Source organism: Ascaphus truei, chromosome 6 (genome assembly GCF_040206685.1).
Source record: "Ascaphus truei isolate aAscTru1 chromosome 6, aAscTru1.hap1, whole genome shotgun sequence".
NCBI classification, from domain to species: Eukaryota; Metazoa; Chordata; class Amphibia; order Anura; family Ascaphidae; genus Ascaphus; species Ascaphus truei.
This window is the reverse complement of record NC_134488.1, coordinates 56,227,531-56,240,306: the sequence shown is the minus strand read 5'-3', so window position 1 is coordinate 56,240,306 and position 12,776 is coordinate 56,227,531.

Here is a 12,776-nt window from a genome sequence, read left to right as displayed (position 1 = left end):
TCAGTGGGAGAGGAGAGGGCTCCACCTGGCGGCTCGGAGGACGGTTACACAAGATACATATCTTCATAGTAGGCTGACTCAAAGTTTTTTTTACAGTACACCATTATAATATACTTAAGTAATAATCCCCGAAGAACAGGGCATTACTGGCCAATAATGCCCTGGCTGGAACAGTTGAAGGCCCAAGGCGAAGCCAAGGGACTTTAACCCAGCCAAGGCATTATTGGCCAGTAATACCCTGTTCTGAGAGGATTATTACTATTATAGGCTAAATGTAGGCTTTTTTTCATAGACACTTTTGTATAGTTATAGATTTTTTTTTTTTAATTAAAGTGATAAATACATTAAAGCACCTCTATATCCACACACACATACACACACAACACACAACACACAAACTGCAGCTACAAACAAACTCTGTAGCTACATCCAAACGCCGCCACCGCCACTGCTGCTGCTCACACACACACACACACACACACACACACACGCTGCAGCTACACGCAATTGCTGCAGCTACACACACACACACACGCAAACTCTGCCGCTACACACACTGCAGCTACACACACACAAACTCTGCAGCAGACACACACACTAGATACAACAAAAGACAGGGGTGCCCAATACTACATCAAATTGACAAAACATATGGTAATAAGTATAACATTTAAATACTTCAATAATAATAGTAATTACTTGTTTTTTTTAGTTAAACCCTTTGGCCAAAGCATCGTAAGCCTGCATACCAAACGTCAAGGTATAACCAATAATGCAGGTCCTAACACTAAAACTGGGAACCCTTCCTTTTACCTCTGTATGAGGGAAAGCAACTGCAGTGAGTTGTCCATTCAGCAAATTGCCAGAATCTCCCAAGTTAAAAAGGTGAGGAGGGGTGAGCTCTGGAGGGAGGTGCCACCTACCTCCATTTAACTGTTACCAGTCAGAAATTGATTAACAGACACAGACACACACACACACACACACACACACAGACAGACAGACACACACACAGTAGATAGACAGAAACTGCAGCTACAAACAAACTCTGCAGACAGACACTTATTTTGCAGCTACAAATACACTCTCTCTCCCTCCTCAACTCAACTGTGTCTGTCAAAGCTCTCAAACGAAAAGCTGATTGGCTAGAAATAAATACTTGGCAAGCTGCCAAAAATTCCAGGCACCACTAAATGAGTAATGCCCGGAATTTTAACCAATCCGAGAGCAGGGATTTCAATAATGCCCGGAGTTTTACAGCTTTACCCTATAATTGACATTATACACGGTACACACACATAATACCCACTTAAAGTTAACTATGTAACAAGGTGCTAAAAAAAACCCACTAAGCTCCTCCCTAAGTCTCCTGGTCAGAAAGCGTATTGCACAGCAGATGCTAATGCCAATTATTGACTATGGAGACACAGTATATGGCTCGGCTCCTCAAACCCACCTTAGCAAACTTGACACCCTCTACAATTCAATTTGTCGTTTTGTTCTCCAATGCAACTACAACACACATCACTGCGAAATGCTCAAAGAACTAGATTGGTCATCACTAGAGTCTAGGCGCAAAGTTCACCTTTCCTGTCTCACCCTCAAATACTTTCTGGGCAAGCTACCCAGCTACCTGAATAAGCTCCTCACCCCTACCACTTGCAGCACCTATCACCTGAGATCAGACTCCAAAAGACTATTCATGGTCCCAAGGCTCAACAAAGTATCCGGACGTTCCTCCTTCTCCTTCCGTGCACCCCAAAACTGGAACAACCTACCAGAGACTCTCATATCCACCACCAGCTTAAGTTCTTTCAAATCTAAGGCTGTCTCACACTTTAATCTGGTCTGTAACTGTTTCATACGCTCATAATATATATTATCTCTAACTGTGCACGCAATGTCTTGTATATAATGTATACCCTGTTCATTTATGTAACTGTATTTGTAACCATGTATTATTTGTTTTACTCTGTGCCCAGGACATACTTGAAAACGAGAGGTAACTCTCAATGTATTACTTCCTGGTAAAATATTTTATAAATAAATAAAATAAATAAAGCAGCGCTAGTGATGGTGTTCATTGGTAAAGTGTGTGTATATATATACAGGTAAACCCCGTTATAACGCGGTCCTCGGGGTCCACCCCGAGACCACCGCGTTAGTAACTGGGTCGCGCATAAACAAAATGGCCGCCGCAAAAAAATTAGTTAGAACATTGTTTCCCAAAAAATTATTTTTTTAAACGGGAGCCACGTGAAAACCGCGTTATAACCGATTCGCGTTATAACGGGTCGTGCTATAACGGCGTTTACCTGTATATATATAATGCAAAGCAACAACCAGCACCCTGTATTAATGAAAAATCCAGTTGCAAATCCCATAGATAAGAATAATGGAGATATTACCAGGTTGGAGTCCAGTAATGAGGAGACAGCACACCAGGAATGATATTCAAAATGATTCTGTATTGTAGAAAAATACAGGCACCCCAGCCAACGTTTCGGTCTGCAGAGAGCGACCTTCTTCAGGGCAGTGCAATGGTCAAATGACCGTGACATACCTGGGTGTTGGTATAAATGTATGTGTGCTGTCTCCTCATTACTGGACTCCAATCTGGTAATATCTCATATATATATATATATATATATATAGCTAGTGATGGTGTTCATTGGTAAAGTGTGTGTATATATATACAGGTCCACCCCGAGACCACCGCGTTAGTAACTGGGTCGCGCATAAACAAAATGGCCGCCGCAAAAAAATTAGTTAGAACATTGTTTCCCAAAGGCTTGAGTTCCTTTCCCAACCGGCCAAAACCGCCACCCCCCGGCAGCATCGGCGCATCATCACCCTCCCCCCCCCCCCCCCGCAGCACCCTTCACCCCGCGGGGCAGGAGATGGGAGCGGGGATATCCCTCCGGTTCCCGCTTCCCCCTGTCACCGCGTGACAGCCCGCGGGGCACGAGATGGGAGCGGGGATGTCCCCCCGGTTCCCGCTTCCCCCTGTCACCGCGTGACAGCCCGTGGGGCAGGAGATGGGAGCGGGGATGTCCCTCCGGTTCCCGCTTACCTCTGATCCCCCCCACGTGCCCGGTGCTCCCGCTGCCTGCATGGAGGTGGTAGCGGGGGGTTTCTTCTCCCCACCGCTGTCCCCGGCGCTCCCGCTGCCTGCGCGGGAGGAGGGGGGGGGGAGCGGGTGGTGGTGCTGGTCGCGGCCTTTCCTCTGTTCCGACCCCCCCCCCGTCTGTGTAGAGTGAGTGTGTGTATGTAATATGGGAGAGAAACTGTGTGTGTGTATATGGGTGTGTGTGTGTATGTGGGTGTGTATATGGGTGTGTGTGTGTGTATATGGGTGTGTGTGTGTGTGTGTATATGGGTGTGTGTGCGTGTGTGTGTATATGGGTGTGTGTGTGTGTATATATGGATGTGTGTGTGTGTATATGGGTGTGTGTATGTATATGGGGGTGTGTGTGTGTGTATATGGGAGGGGGTGTGTATATGTGTGTGTGTGTGTGTATACATATGGGTGTGGGTGTGTGTATATGGATGTGTGTGTGTGTATATGGATGTGTGTGTGTGTGTGTGTGTGTGTGAGCAGTGTGTGCAGTGAGCAGTGTGTGCTGTGAGCAGTGTGTGCAGGGAGTGTGTGCAGTGTGCAGTGAGTGTGTGCAGTGTGCACTGTGCAGTGTGTGCAGTGAGAGTGTGTGCAGTGATTAGTGTGTGCAGTGAGAGTGCGAGCAGTGTGTGCAGTGAGCAGTGTGTGCAGGGAGTGTGTGCTGTGTGTGCCGTGAGAGTGTTTGCAGTGTGTGCAGTGAGCAGTGTGTGCAGTGTGTGCAGTGTGTAAAAAAAATAAATTATTTTTTTAAACGGGAGCCACGTGAAAACCGCGTTATAACCGATTCGCGTTATAACGGGTCGTGCTATAACGGCGTTTACCTGTATATATATAATGCAAAGCAACAACCAGCACCCTGTATTAATGAAAAATCCAGTTGCAAATCCCATAGATAAGAATAATGGAGATATTACCAGGTTGGAGTCCAGTAATGAGGAGACAGCACACCAGGAATGATATTCAAAATGATTCTGTATTGTAGAAAAATACAGGCACCCCAGCCAACGTTTCGGTCTGCAGAGAGCGACCTTCTTCAGGGCAGTGCAATGGTCAAATGACCGTGACATACCTGGGTGTTGGTATAAATGTATGTGTGCTGTCTCCTCATTACTGGACTCCAATCTGGTAATATCTCATATATATATATATATATATATATATATATATATATATATATATTACAAAACAAAACAGAAATAATAAAGGAGCGCCTAATGCAACAACCTGCCTAACTGTGAATAAGTAGCCAACTGCGTTGATACAACCTATGGGGTGGCTAAAGTGAAATAATATAATTAAAAAACCCTATGTAATTCTAAGATAAAATGTGTAATAACTTTAATACAAAGTGTGCATAACAAAATTGTTAAAAAATACTTCTGGAGAAAAAAAAAAATTTATGTTGTAATACAAAAAATATCTAGAATAAAATAAAAAATATAAAAAATATGAAAAAATGAAAATAAAAACTTTTTTCCAAAAAACTTTTAAAAAACCTTAAAAGTCACAGAGTCCTGTTCCAAGTGAATGCATCCAGGTATAGGCAGCCCGTTTATAAGGGATCACAACTCCCTAGGAATACCTATGAAAGAAAAAAGAAAAGAAAACAGGCGCACACCTAGTGCATTAAAGTTTAGCAATAATTTTATGGAACATTTAAAACCAGACAAATGCCCACTCACAAGTAAAGCGTTATTTGAAAGCAGTTATGAGATTGGCCCTCATAAGCCAGTGGTGCCGTTCGAGCCTGTAATGGTGTCCTCTCGTGCGCGGTCTCCTTCTACCGGAAGTGACGCTCACCCGGTCTGGTGTCCCGCACAAAACGGAAGTCCCTCCAGGAAACCGAGGCCTCTCCTGACTGCCTCTAGCTGCTGCACCACCAATCAAGCCAAACGATGTGTCCACTGATCTGCTTTGCTGAGCCTCCCACAAGCTGCGTTCCTCTCAGTCTGCTCTCAGTGGGACAAATGTCTGCTCTAGCCACGCCCTACGCGTTTCGTCATCGATGATGACTTCTTCCTGGCTTATGACTTCCCCTGAAGAAGTCATCATCGATGACGAAACGCGTAGGGCGTGGCTAGAGCAGAGCAGACATTTGTCCCACTGAGAGCAGACTGAGAGGAACGCAGCTTGTGGGAGGCTCAGCAAAGCAGATCAGTGGACACATCGTTTGGCTTGATTGGTGGTGCAGCAGCTAGAGGCAGTCAGGAGAGGCCTCGGTTTCCTGGAGGGACTTCCGTTTTGTGCGGGACACCAGACCGGGTGAGCGTCACTTCCGGTAGAAGGAGACCGCGCACGAGAGGACACCATTACAGGCTCGAACGGCACCACTGGCTTATGAGGGCCAATCTCATAACTGCTTTCAAATAACGCTTTACTTGTGAGTGGGCATTTGTCTGGTTTTAAATGTTCCATAAAATTATTGTTAAACTTTAATGCACTAGGTGTGCGCCTGTTTTCTTTTCTTTTTTCTTTCATATATATATATATATATATATATATATATATATATATATATATATATATATATATATATATAAACCATAATACTGAGTTTAGTTATGGTGAGTAAAAAAAGTGACAAAAACCCTCCACAGGAAAGCAAATATGCAAATATAGCTGTATGCTCATCTGCATGTCTTAGGCAGGTCTGCAAACCCGCCTTTCCCCATTATCGCCCAGCATACAGCACTTCCACTGCAACAAGGGATTAGGGAACCATGTTAAAAATGGTTATTGAGGCAAAAAGTGACACTGTGTGCTCATTTGCATGTCATTTCCCAGAATCCCTTGCTGCAGTGGAAGTGCTGTATGCTGGGCGATAATGGGGAAAGGCGGGGTTGCAGACCTGCCTAAGACATGCAGATGAGCATACAGCTATATTTGCATATATATATATATATATATATATATATATATATATATACTAGCTGAGAGCCCCGGCGTTGCCCGGGATGTTTGTGGTGTGGGCGTGGCAACAAAACAGTGAAGTAGCGCCTGTAATACAGCCTAAACAAAACAGGGCGTGGCTAGACTGAGGTTGTCACTTTCCCACGAACATTACCATTGCTGGTTGAGAGACGTTGCAGGCTGTGTGAGGCTGAGAAAAACGCTGGATCCTTTTCCCCCGGTGGCTCACTGACAAGAAGCAAGGAACTGGAGGTGCTGGTTCCCGGAGGGATTTCCTGTGCGGGGCACCCGACCGGAGGGACGTCACTTCCGGTTGCTCGGACCACGCGGAGAGCAGACAGGAGAGGACACCATTGCTGATATCGGACGGCAGTACTGGCTTATGAGAGCCTATCTCATACCTGCTTTTAAACCCTGTACCTTTGTGAGTGGACATTTGACTGATTTTATTGTTCTATAAACTATTTGTTATACGTTAATGCACTAGGTGTGCGCCTGTTTCTTTTCTTTTTTCATATATATATGTATATATATGTATATATATGTATATATATATATATATACATATACACACACACATACAAGTCCAGAAATGCACACACCAGCCATGTAATGTAGACAGATGCTTGTCCCATATGAATTCAATAGAACAAACTAAACCAGATTTGACACTGGTAAAAAGAGACAGCATACCACTTTGTAATCCAATAGTAATGTATTAAAACATAACGGCACCGCAACCGACGTTTCGGTCCTCTGAAAGGGACCTTTTTCCATGTAGTGCCCCTTTCAGAGGGCTGAAACGTCGGTTGCGGTGCCGTTATGTTTTAATACATTACTATTGGATTACAAAGTGGTATGCTGTCTCTTTTTACCAGTGTCAAATCTGGTTTATTTGTTTATATATACACACACACACACACACACACACACACACACACACACACACACACACACACACACACACACACACACACACACACCCCCCCCCCCCCAAAAAAAAAGAGCACTTCGGCATACCTTAAAATATCAATTTATTATACACAAAAATGCAAGGTTAAAATCATTAAAACAGACACACAATTCATACCAACGCTCTAATATGAGTATACAACATGGACTAACTTCGCCTAATACACTCCTAAGGCTACGCTTATAGTGCTGGCTATGCGACCGGCTACGCGACCGCGTTCTGTCAGCCGTTGTAATAGCGATTCCTGCTTATAGTGCAGGAGACAAGAGGGCGACCGGGGGGCATGGCGGAGGCGTGGCTGTGAATGGTTTGCCCTCATTGGCTGAACTGCCGACGTGCCACTGACGTCACGCAGCGATCACCGAAAAAGTAAAAATCCTTTGGCTACCGGCGATCGCGACCGCTCCGTCACTCTGCAATGCGGTCGCGCCCGCTATGGGCACCTGCGACGGACTGAATGTACTCCTGTGACAGACTGCAGTGGGAGACTCTCGGTCCCCAACTTTGCTACCACCCCCTTCACTAACCCACTTGAGATGCTCATTCTGGCCCACACTTCTCTACAATCCCCCTCACTAACCCACTTGGGGGCCCCCTGTGATAAGGACCTGTAATGGAAAGCGCTTTGACCCCAATTTCACTATAGCTCCTCTCAATCACCTCGGGACCCTTGCGACCATCTGGTTGCTGGTGATAAGTTGTACTGGGAGGTCCCCACACTTCTGTACAATCCGTCACAGCGGTCTCTTATTGGGTAACCATCTTTCCAATTAATTATCATTACCTAGCAACACATTAGCAGGAATATCATCAATTATTCCCACCTCCCGCACACACCCTGGTAAATACCCCAATTCAAGTACCCCCTCCCACCACCCCATATGTAGAGTCCTTTCAGGAATGATTTCCTCAGGTCGCAGCAGTCCTGGCCGCACCAGGCTAATTGTGGCATCTGAGTCTTATGTTCTTGACTTAAATTCAGACCCACCACGACTGGCTGCATGTGGGCAACTCTGTTTTCTTGCGGCCCAGATACCACACAGGCACCTAGGCACACTCCTAAGGTGCCATCCCCTCCAGAGACAGTGGCAGGCCTCTTCCTTTCTGGGCAGTTGGTACTGATATGCCCCAGTTTGCAGAAAAAACACTGACGGGTGTCCCCCTGTCCCAGTGTGCCAACTGCCCCCATCCCCCCCAAAAGAAGCCTCCGTAGATGTAACAAGAGGTCACAGGTTTCTTTTTATTTAACCCCCCCATTCAGTCCTGGAACTCCCTTGTTAACTGCTGGAATCCTGTTAGCCACATAGGTATCTGCAAGCTGGCCAGCCTCTGCGACTGACTTAGGACCCCGGTCCTTAACCCATTGTCACACTTTAGGTGGACACAGGCAAGTGGTGGGATTCAGCCGGTTCGCACCGGTTCATGCAAACCTGTTACTAAAATTTCACAAGTTCGCTGAACTGGTGCTTAATTCTCTTACCTGTCCGGGCGGTGGGCATCTGGCGGTGTCTACAGCATGTCCCACCATCTTTTCCCCCTGCATAAGTGCTCAATATGGCTGCGCGGTGTCAAATGGTGCCGCGTTGCCATGCCAATGGGAACGCCACAACGGAACGCATCATGTGACGCCCCGTTGATATTGCAACGGGACACTACATGACATCACGTTACGCAGCGTCGTGTTGGCATGTGACCAGGTTTGCAGGGTGAATATGCGATGCTGGAGCATGCTGGGAGACGCCGCACGGACAGGTGAGGTAGAGATAGGTGAGGTAGAGATGGGAGATGTGATGGGGACTGGGGGAGATCTGAGAATGATGAGGGGGACTGGGGGAGATTTGATGAGGGGGAGAAGCTGATGGTGATTTTTCACTATGAAAGGGTGGTAAGGTGAGAACCGGTTGCTAAAATTTTTGAAACCCACCACTGGACACAGGGTTAAATATTTCTCATCAATTATGAGATCCAATAAACCTGCAAAGCTTTCAATTTCCAGCCCCCCAACCCACTGCTTGCACAGAGATGTCAGATACCCCACCAGATCAGAAAAGCTGGCGGTACAACCTTGCTGACAGGCTCTGAACGTTTGCCTGTAGATTTCAGGGGTGATACTGAAATGGTGCAGCGATGCAGCTTTGATGGCCTCATGTGGCAACTGATGCTGCCTCTAGGTTTTTTCAAAACCACGCAGTAAAGTGTCTGGGTCCCCATCTTTTTCCGAAGCTTGCAAGTTCCAGCTGGTGCCTTAGAACCGCAGCATATCTTTCCCTCGCATTCTGCAGCTTGTCTTTCTGCTTCACGGTCTGCAGCATATATCGCTTCTGCAGCTACTTGCCTTTCTCTTTCTGCTTCGCATTCTGCAGCATATCTCGCTGCTTTGCGTTCTGAAGCTGGTCTTTCTCCCTTTTTTCTCTCAGCCTCACGCTCTTGGAACTGGGTGACCGAGCTGCAACCGCATTGCGTCATCTACTAGTCCCAGATACTGGAAAGTAGTTTGCAAGTACACGTCCCGGGCACTGGCAGGCTGAGAACTACTGGAATCCTCAGCATAGGACAGTCCTGGGTTCCTTGACCTGTGGGTCAATCTCCAGGGTTAAGCAGACCTCCGTTTTTTATTGCTTTGGTTGTCCTGGCCTAGTGTAGCATCTTGTATAAGCAGTGCCTTGATCGTCTAGCATTGGTGTAAAGCAGCCATGTACACTATACTTACTCACAAATAAAAAGATGGCAAAAGAAAAATGAGGGGAAGGGTATGAAATAGTCTGCTTGTATGTTTTATAAAAATAGCACTGCGCAATAGCTTTGGGGTATATAGTCATGATCTGCAGCAAGACTAACACAGGTCAGTCACTTTTTTAGTGATCCGTTGACAGGGATAAACGTAAACGACTAAAAAGCTCTGATATGAACAAAAATGTTAATTGTTATCTCCCCGCTATTCTATCATTTTTCATGTATGGCACACCTTTGAGCACGTGACCTGCATACGGGACAAGGGTTAATACACAGCCCACTTTTCAGCTTTGCAAAGGTCCCTCAAATAAACAATATTTCCCCTCAATCCATGCCAATATACCATCTAACACAAGCGGCACGCAAGTGACTTAGATATACTGTACAACCAGAGTTAATACTCATGGCTACTCTAGCCAACCTCACTTTTCTCCTCCGCAAAGTACTTTCAATGAGGTAATATTAACCCGTATTCAATTGCAATTATATCTATCCGCTACAACCACTCAAGAAATATGCAAAATGCATAATTAATATATATCTGACGGGGTCTCAGGCCCCTGTTTATTACAGAAAAAACTATACTCAACACAAAAATCTGGTGTAGCCAGTTCACACAGAAAAAACGTCAGTTCCACAATGTATTTATTTTTGTTTGTGTATTATGTATCCCTGTAACGTTTTTTTTTCAGTACCCCATTTGAAAACTGCAAATAAAGAAAAAGTAAAAATAATAATAATCTGGAGTGGGGGGGGGGGGGGTGTCTGCCCCCCCCCCCCACTATATTTAGTTTTAACTGCACTGTGGCTCACACATGTAGAGCACCTAAATGCCAACACCTTAGGTTCCACATGTCATGCATCCCATTCTATTACTACCATTGTTTTTGTTTTTTATGCAGTGAAGGAAATACAGAAGAACACAGCATCAATTCTTTGCCTGTGTTTACCAGGGAAGAATCCATTTCAATGCCACAGGAGGGGGCCACAACCTCCATATTTATGAACAATTGGTGAACTGAAGAAGAAGTTCATAGGCAGATTGATGAAATTAAAGTAAATTAGGCACCTGGCCCCGATGGCATACATCCAAGAGTTCTCAAGGATTTAAGTTCAGTAATAGCCAAACCATTACATTTAATATTCACGGACTCCATTTCCACAGGCTCAGAACCACAAGATTGGCGTAAAGCAGATGTGTTGCCTGTATTTAAAAAGGGAGCTAGATCACAACCGGGGAATTACAGACCTGTAAGCCTGACTTCAATAGTGGGGAAACTACTTGAAGGTTTAATACGGGATAATATTTAAGAATACCTAATGGAAAACAAAATCATTAGTAATGGTCAGCATGAATTTATGAAGGATAGATCATGCCAAACTAACCTTATTTGTTTCTTTGAGGAAGTAGGAATTTAGACCAGGGTAATGCAGTTGATGTGGTCTACTTAGATTTTGCAAAGGCTTTTGATACGGTTCCACAAAAGAGGTTGGTGTACAAAATAAAGCAAATATGACTCCGTAAAAATATATTCACCTGGATTGAAAACTGGTTGAAGGATAGACAACAGAGGGTTGTCATAAATTGAACTTTTTTAGGTTGGGCTAAGGTCGTGAGTGGAGTACCTCAAGGATCAGTACTGGGGCCACTGCTTTTTAACTTGTTTATTAATGACCTTGAGGTTGGCATCAAGAGCAAAGTCTCCATCTTTGCTGGTGATACTAAATTGTGTAAGGTGGTAGAATCAGAGCAGGATGTAATTTCTCTTCAGAAGGACTTGGAGAGACTGGAAACTTGGGCAAGTAAATGGCAGATGAGGTTTAATACAGATAAATGTCAGGTTATGCATTTGGGAAGCAAGAATAAACATGCGACTTACAAATTGAATGGGGATAAATTGGGGGGATTCCTTGATGGAGAAGGATTTAGGAGTGCTTGTAGGCAGCAGGCTTAGCAATAATGCCCAAAGTCATGCAGTAGCTGCAAAGGAAAAGAAGATCTTATCTTGCATTAAACGGGCAATGGATGGAATGGAAGTAAACATAATGAAGCCCCTTTACAAAGCATTACTAAGACCATACCTTGAATATGGAATACAATTTTGGGCACCACTCCTTAGAAAAGACATTATGGAACTAGAGAGTGCAGAGAAGAGAGACCAAATTAATAAAGAGGATGGACAATCTAATTTATGAGAGGCTAGCTAAATTAGATTTGTTTACATTAGAAAAAGGAGGCGTCTAAGAGGGGATATGATAACTATATACAAATCTATTCGGGGACAGTACAGGGAGCTTTCAAAAGAACTATTCATCCCAAGGGCAGTACAAAGGACTTGGGGGCATCCCTTAAGGTTGGAGGAAAGGAGATTTCACCAGCAACAAAAGGAAAGGGTTCTTAACAGTAAGGGCTGTTAAAATGTGGAATTCATTACCCATGGAGACTGTGATGGCAAATACAATAGATTTGTTAAAAAAAAAAAAAAAAGCTTGGACATCTTTTTAGAAAGGAAAGGTACACAGGGATATACCAAATAAGTAAACATGGGAAGGATGTTGATCCAGGGAATAATCTGATTGCCAATTCTTGGAGTCAGGAAGAAATGTATTTCCCCCTTATGAGATATCATCCAACGATATGTCACTGGGGTTTTTTGTTTGCCTTCCTCTGGATCAATAAGTAAGTATAGATATAGGATAAAGTATCTGTTGTCTAAATTTAGCATAGGTTGAACTTGATGGGTGTACGTCTTTTTTCAACCTCATCTACTATGTAACTATGTAAAATTGGTGGTGTGGGACATGCCGATAGGGTTTACCTTGACATGGTTGCAGGCGTGATATTTAATGCAATCTTTTGGCCAAAACATGACCCATACTTACGACAGTAAAAAAAAAAAAAAAAACAGAATTCAACTGAATTATTTGCTGTACTGAATGTGCATTGAGGCATCAAGTTTACGGTTACCATGGTAACCCTTAGACTGCACTGGGCACAGCTTCCTTTTAACCTTCCAGATACACAAAACATATGATCAATGC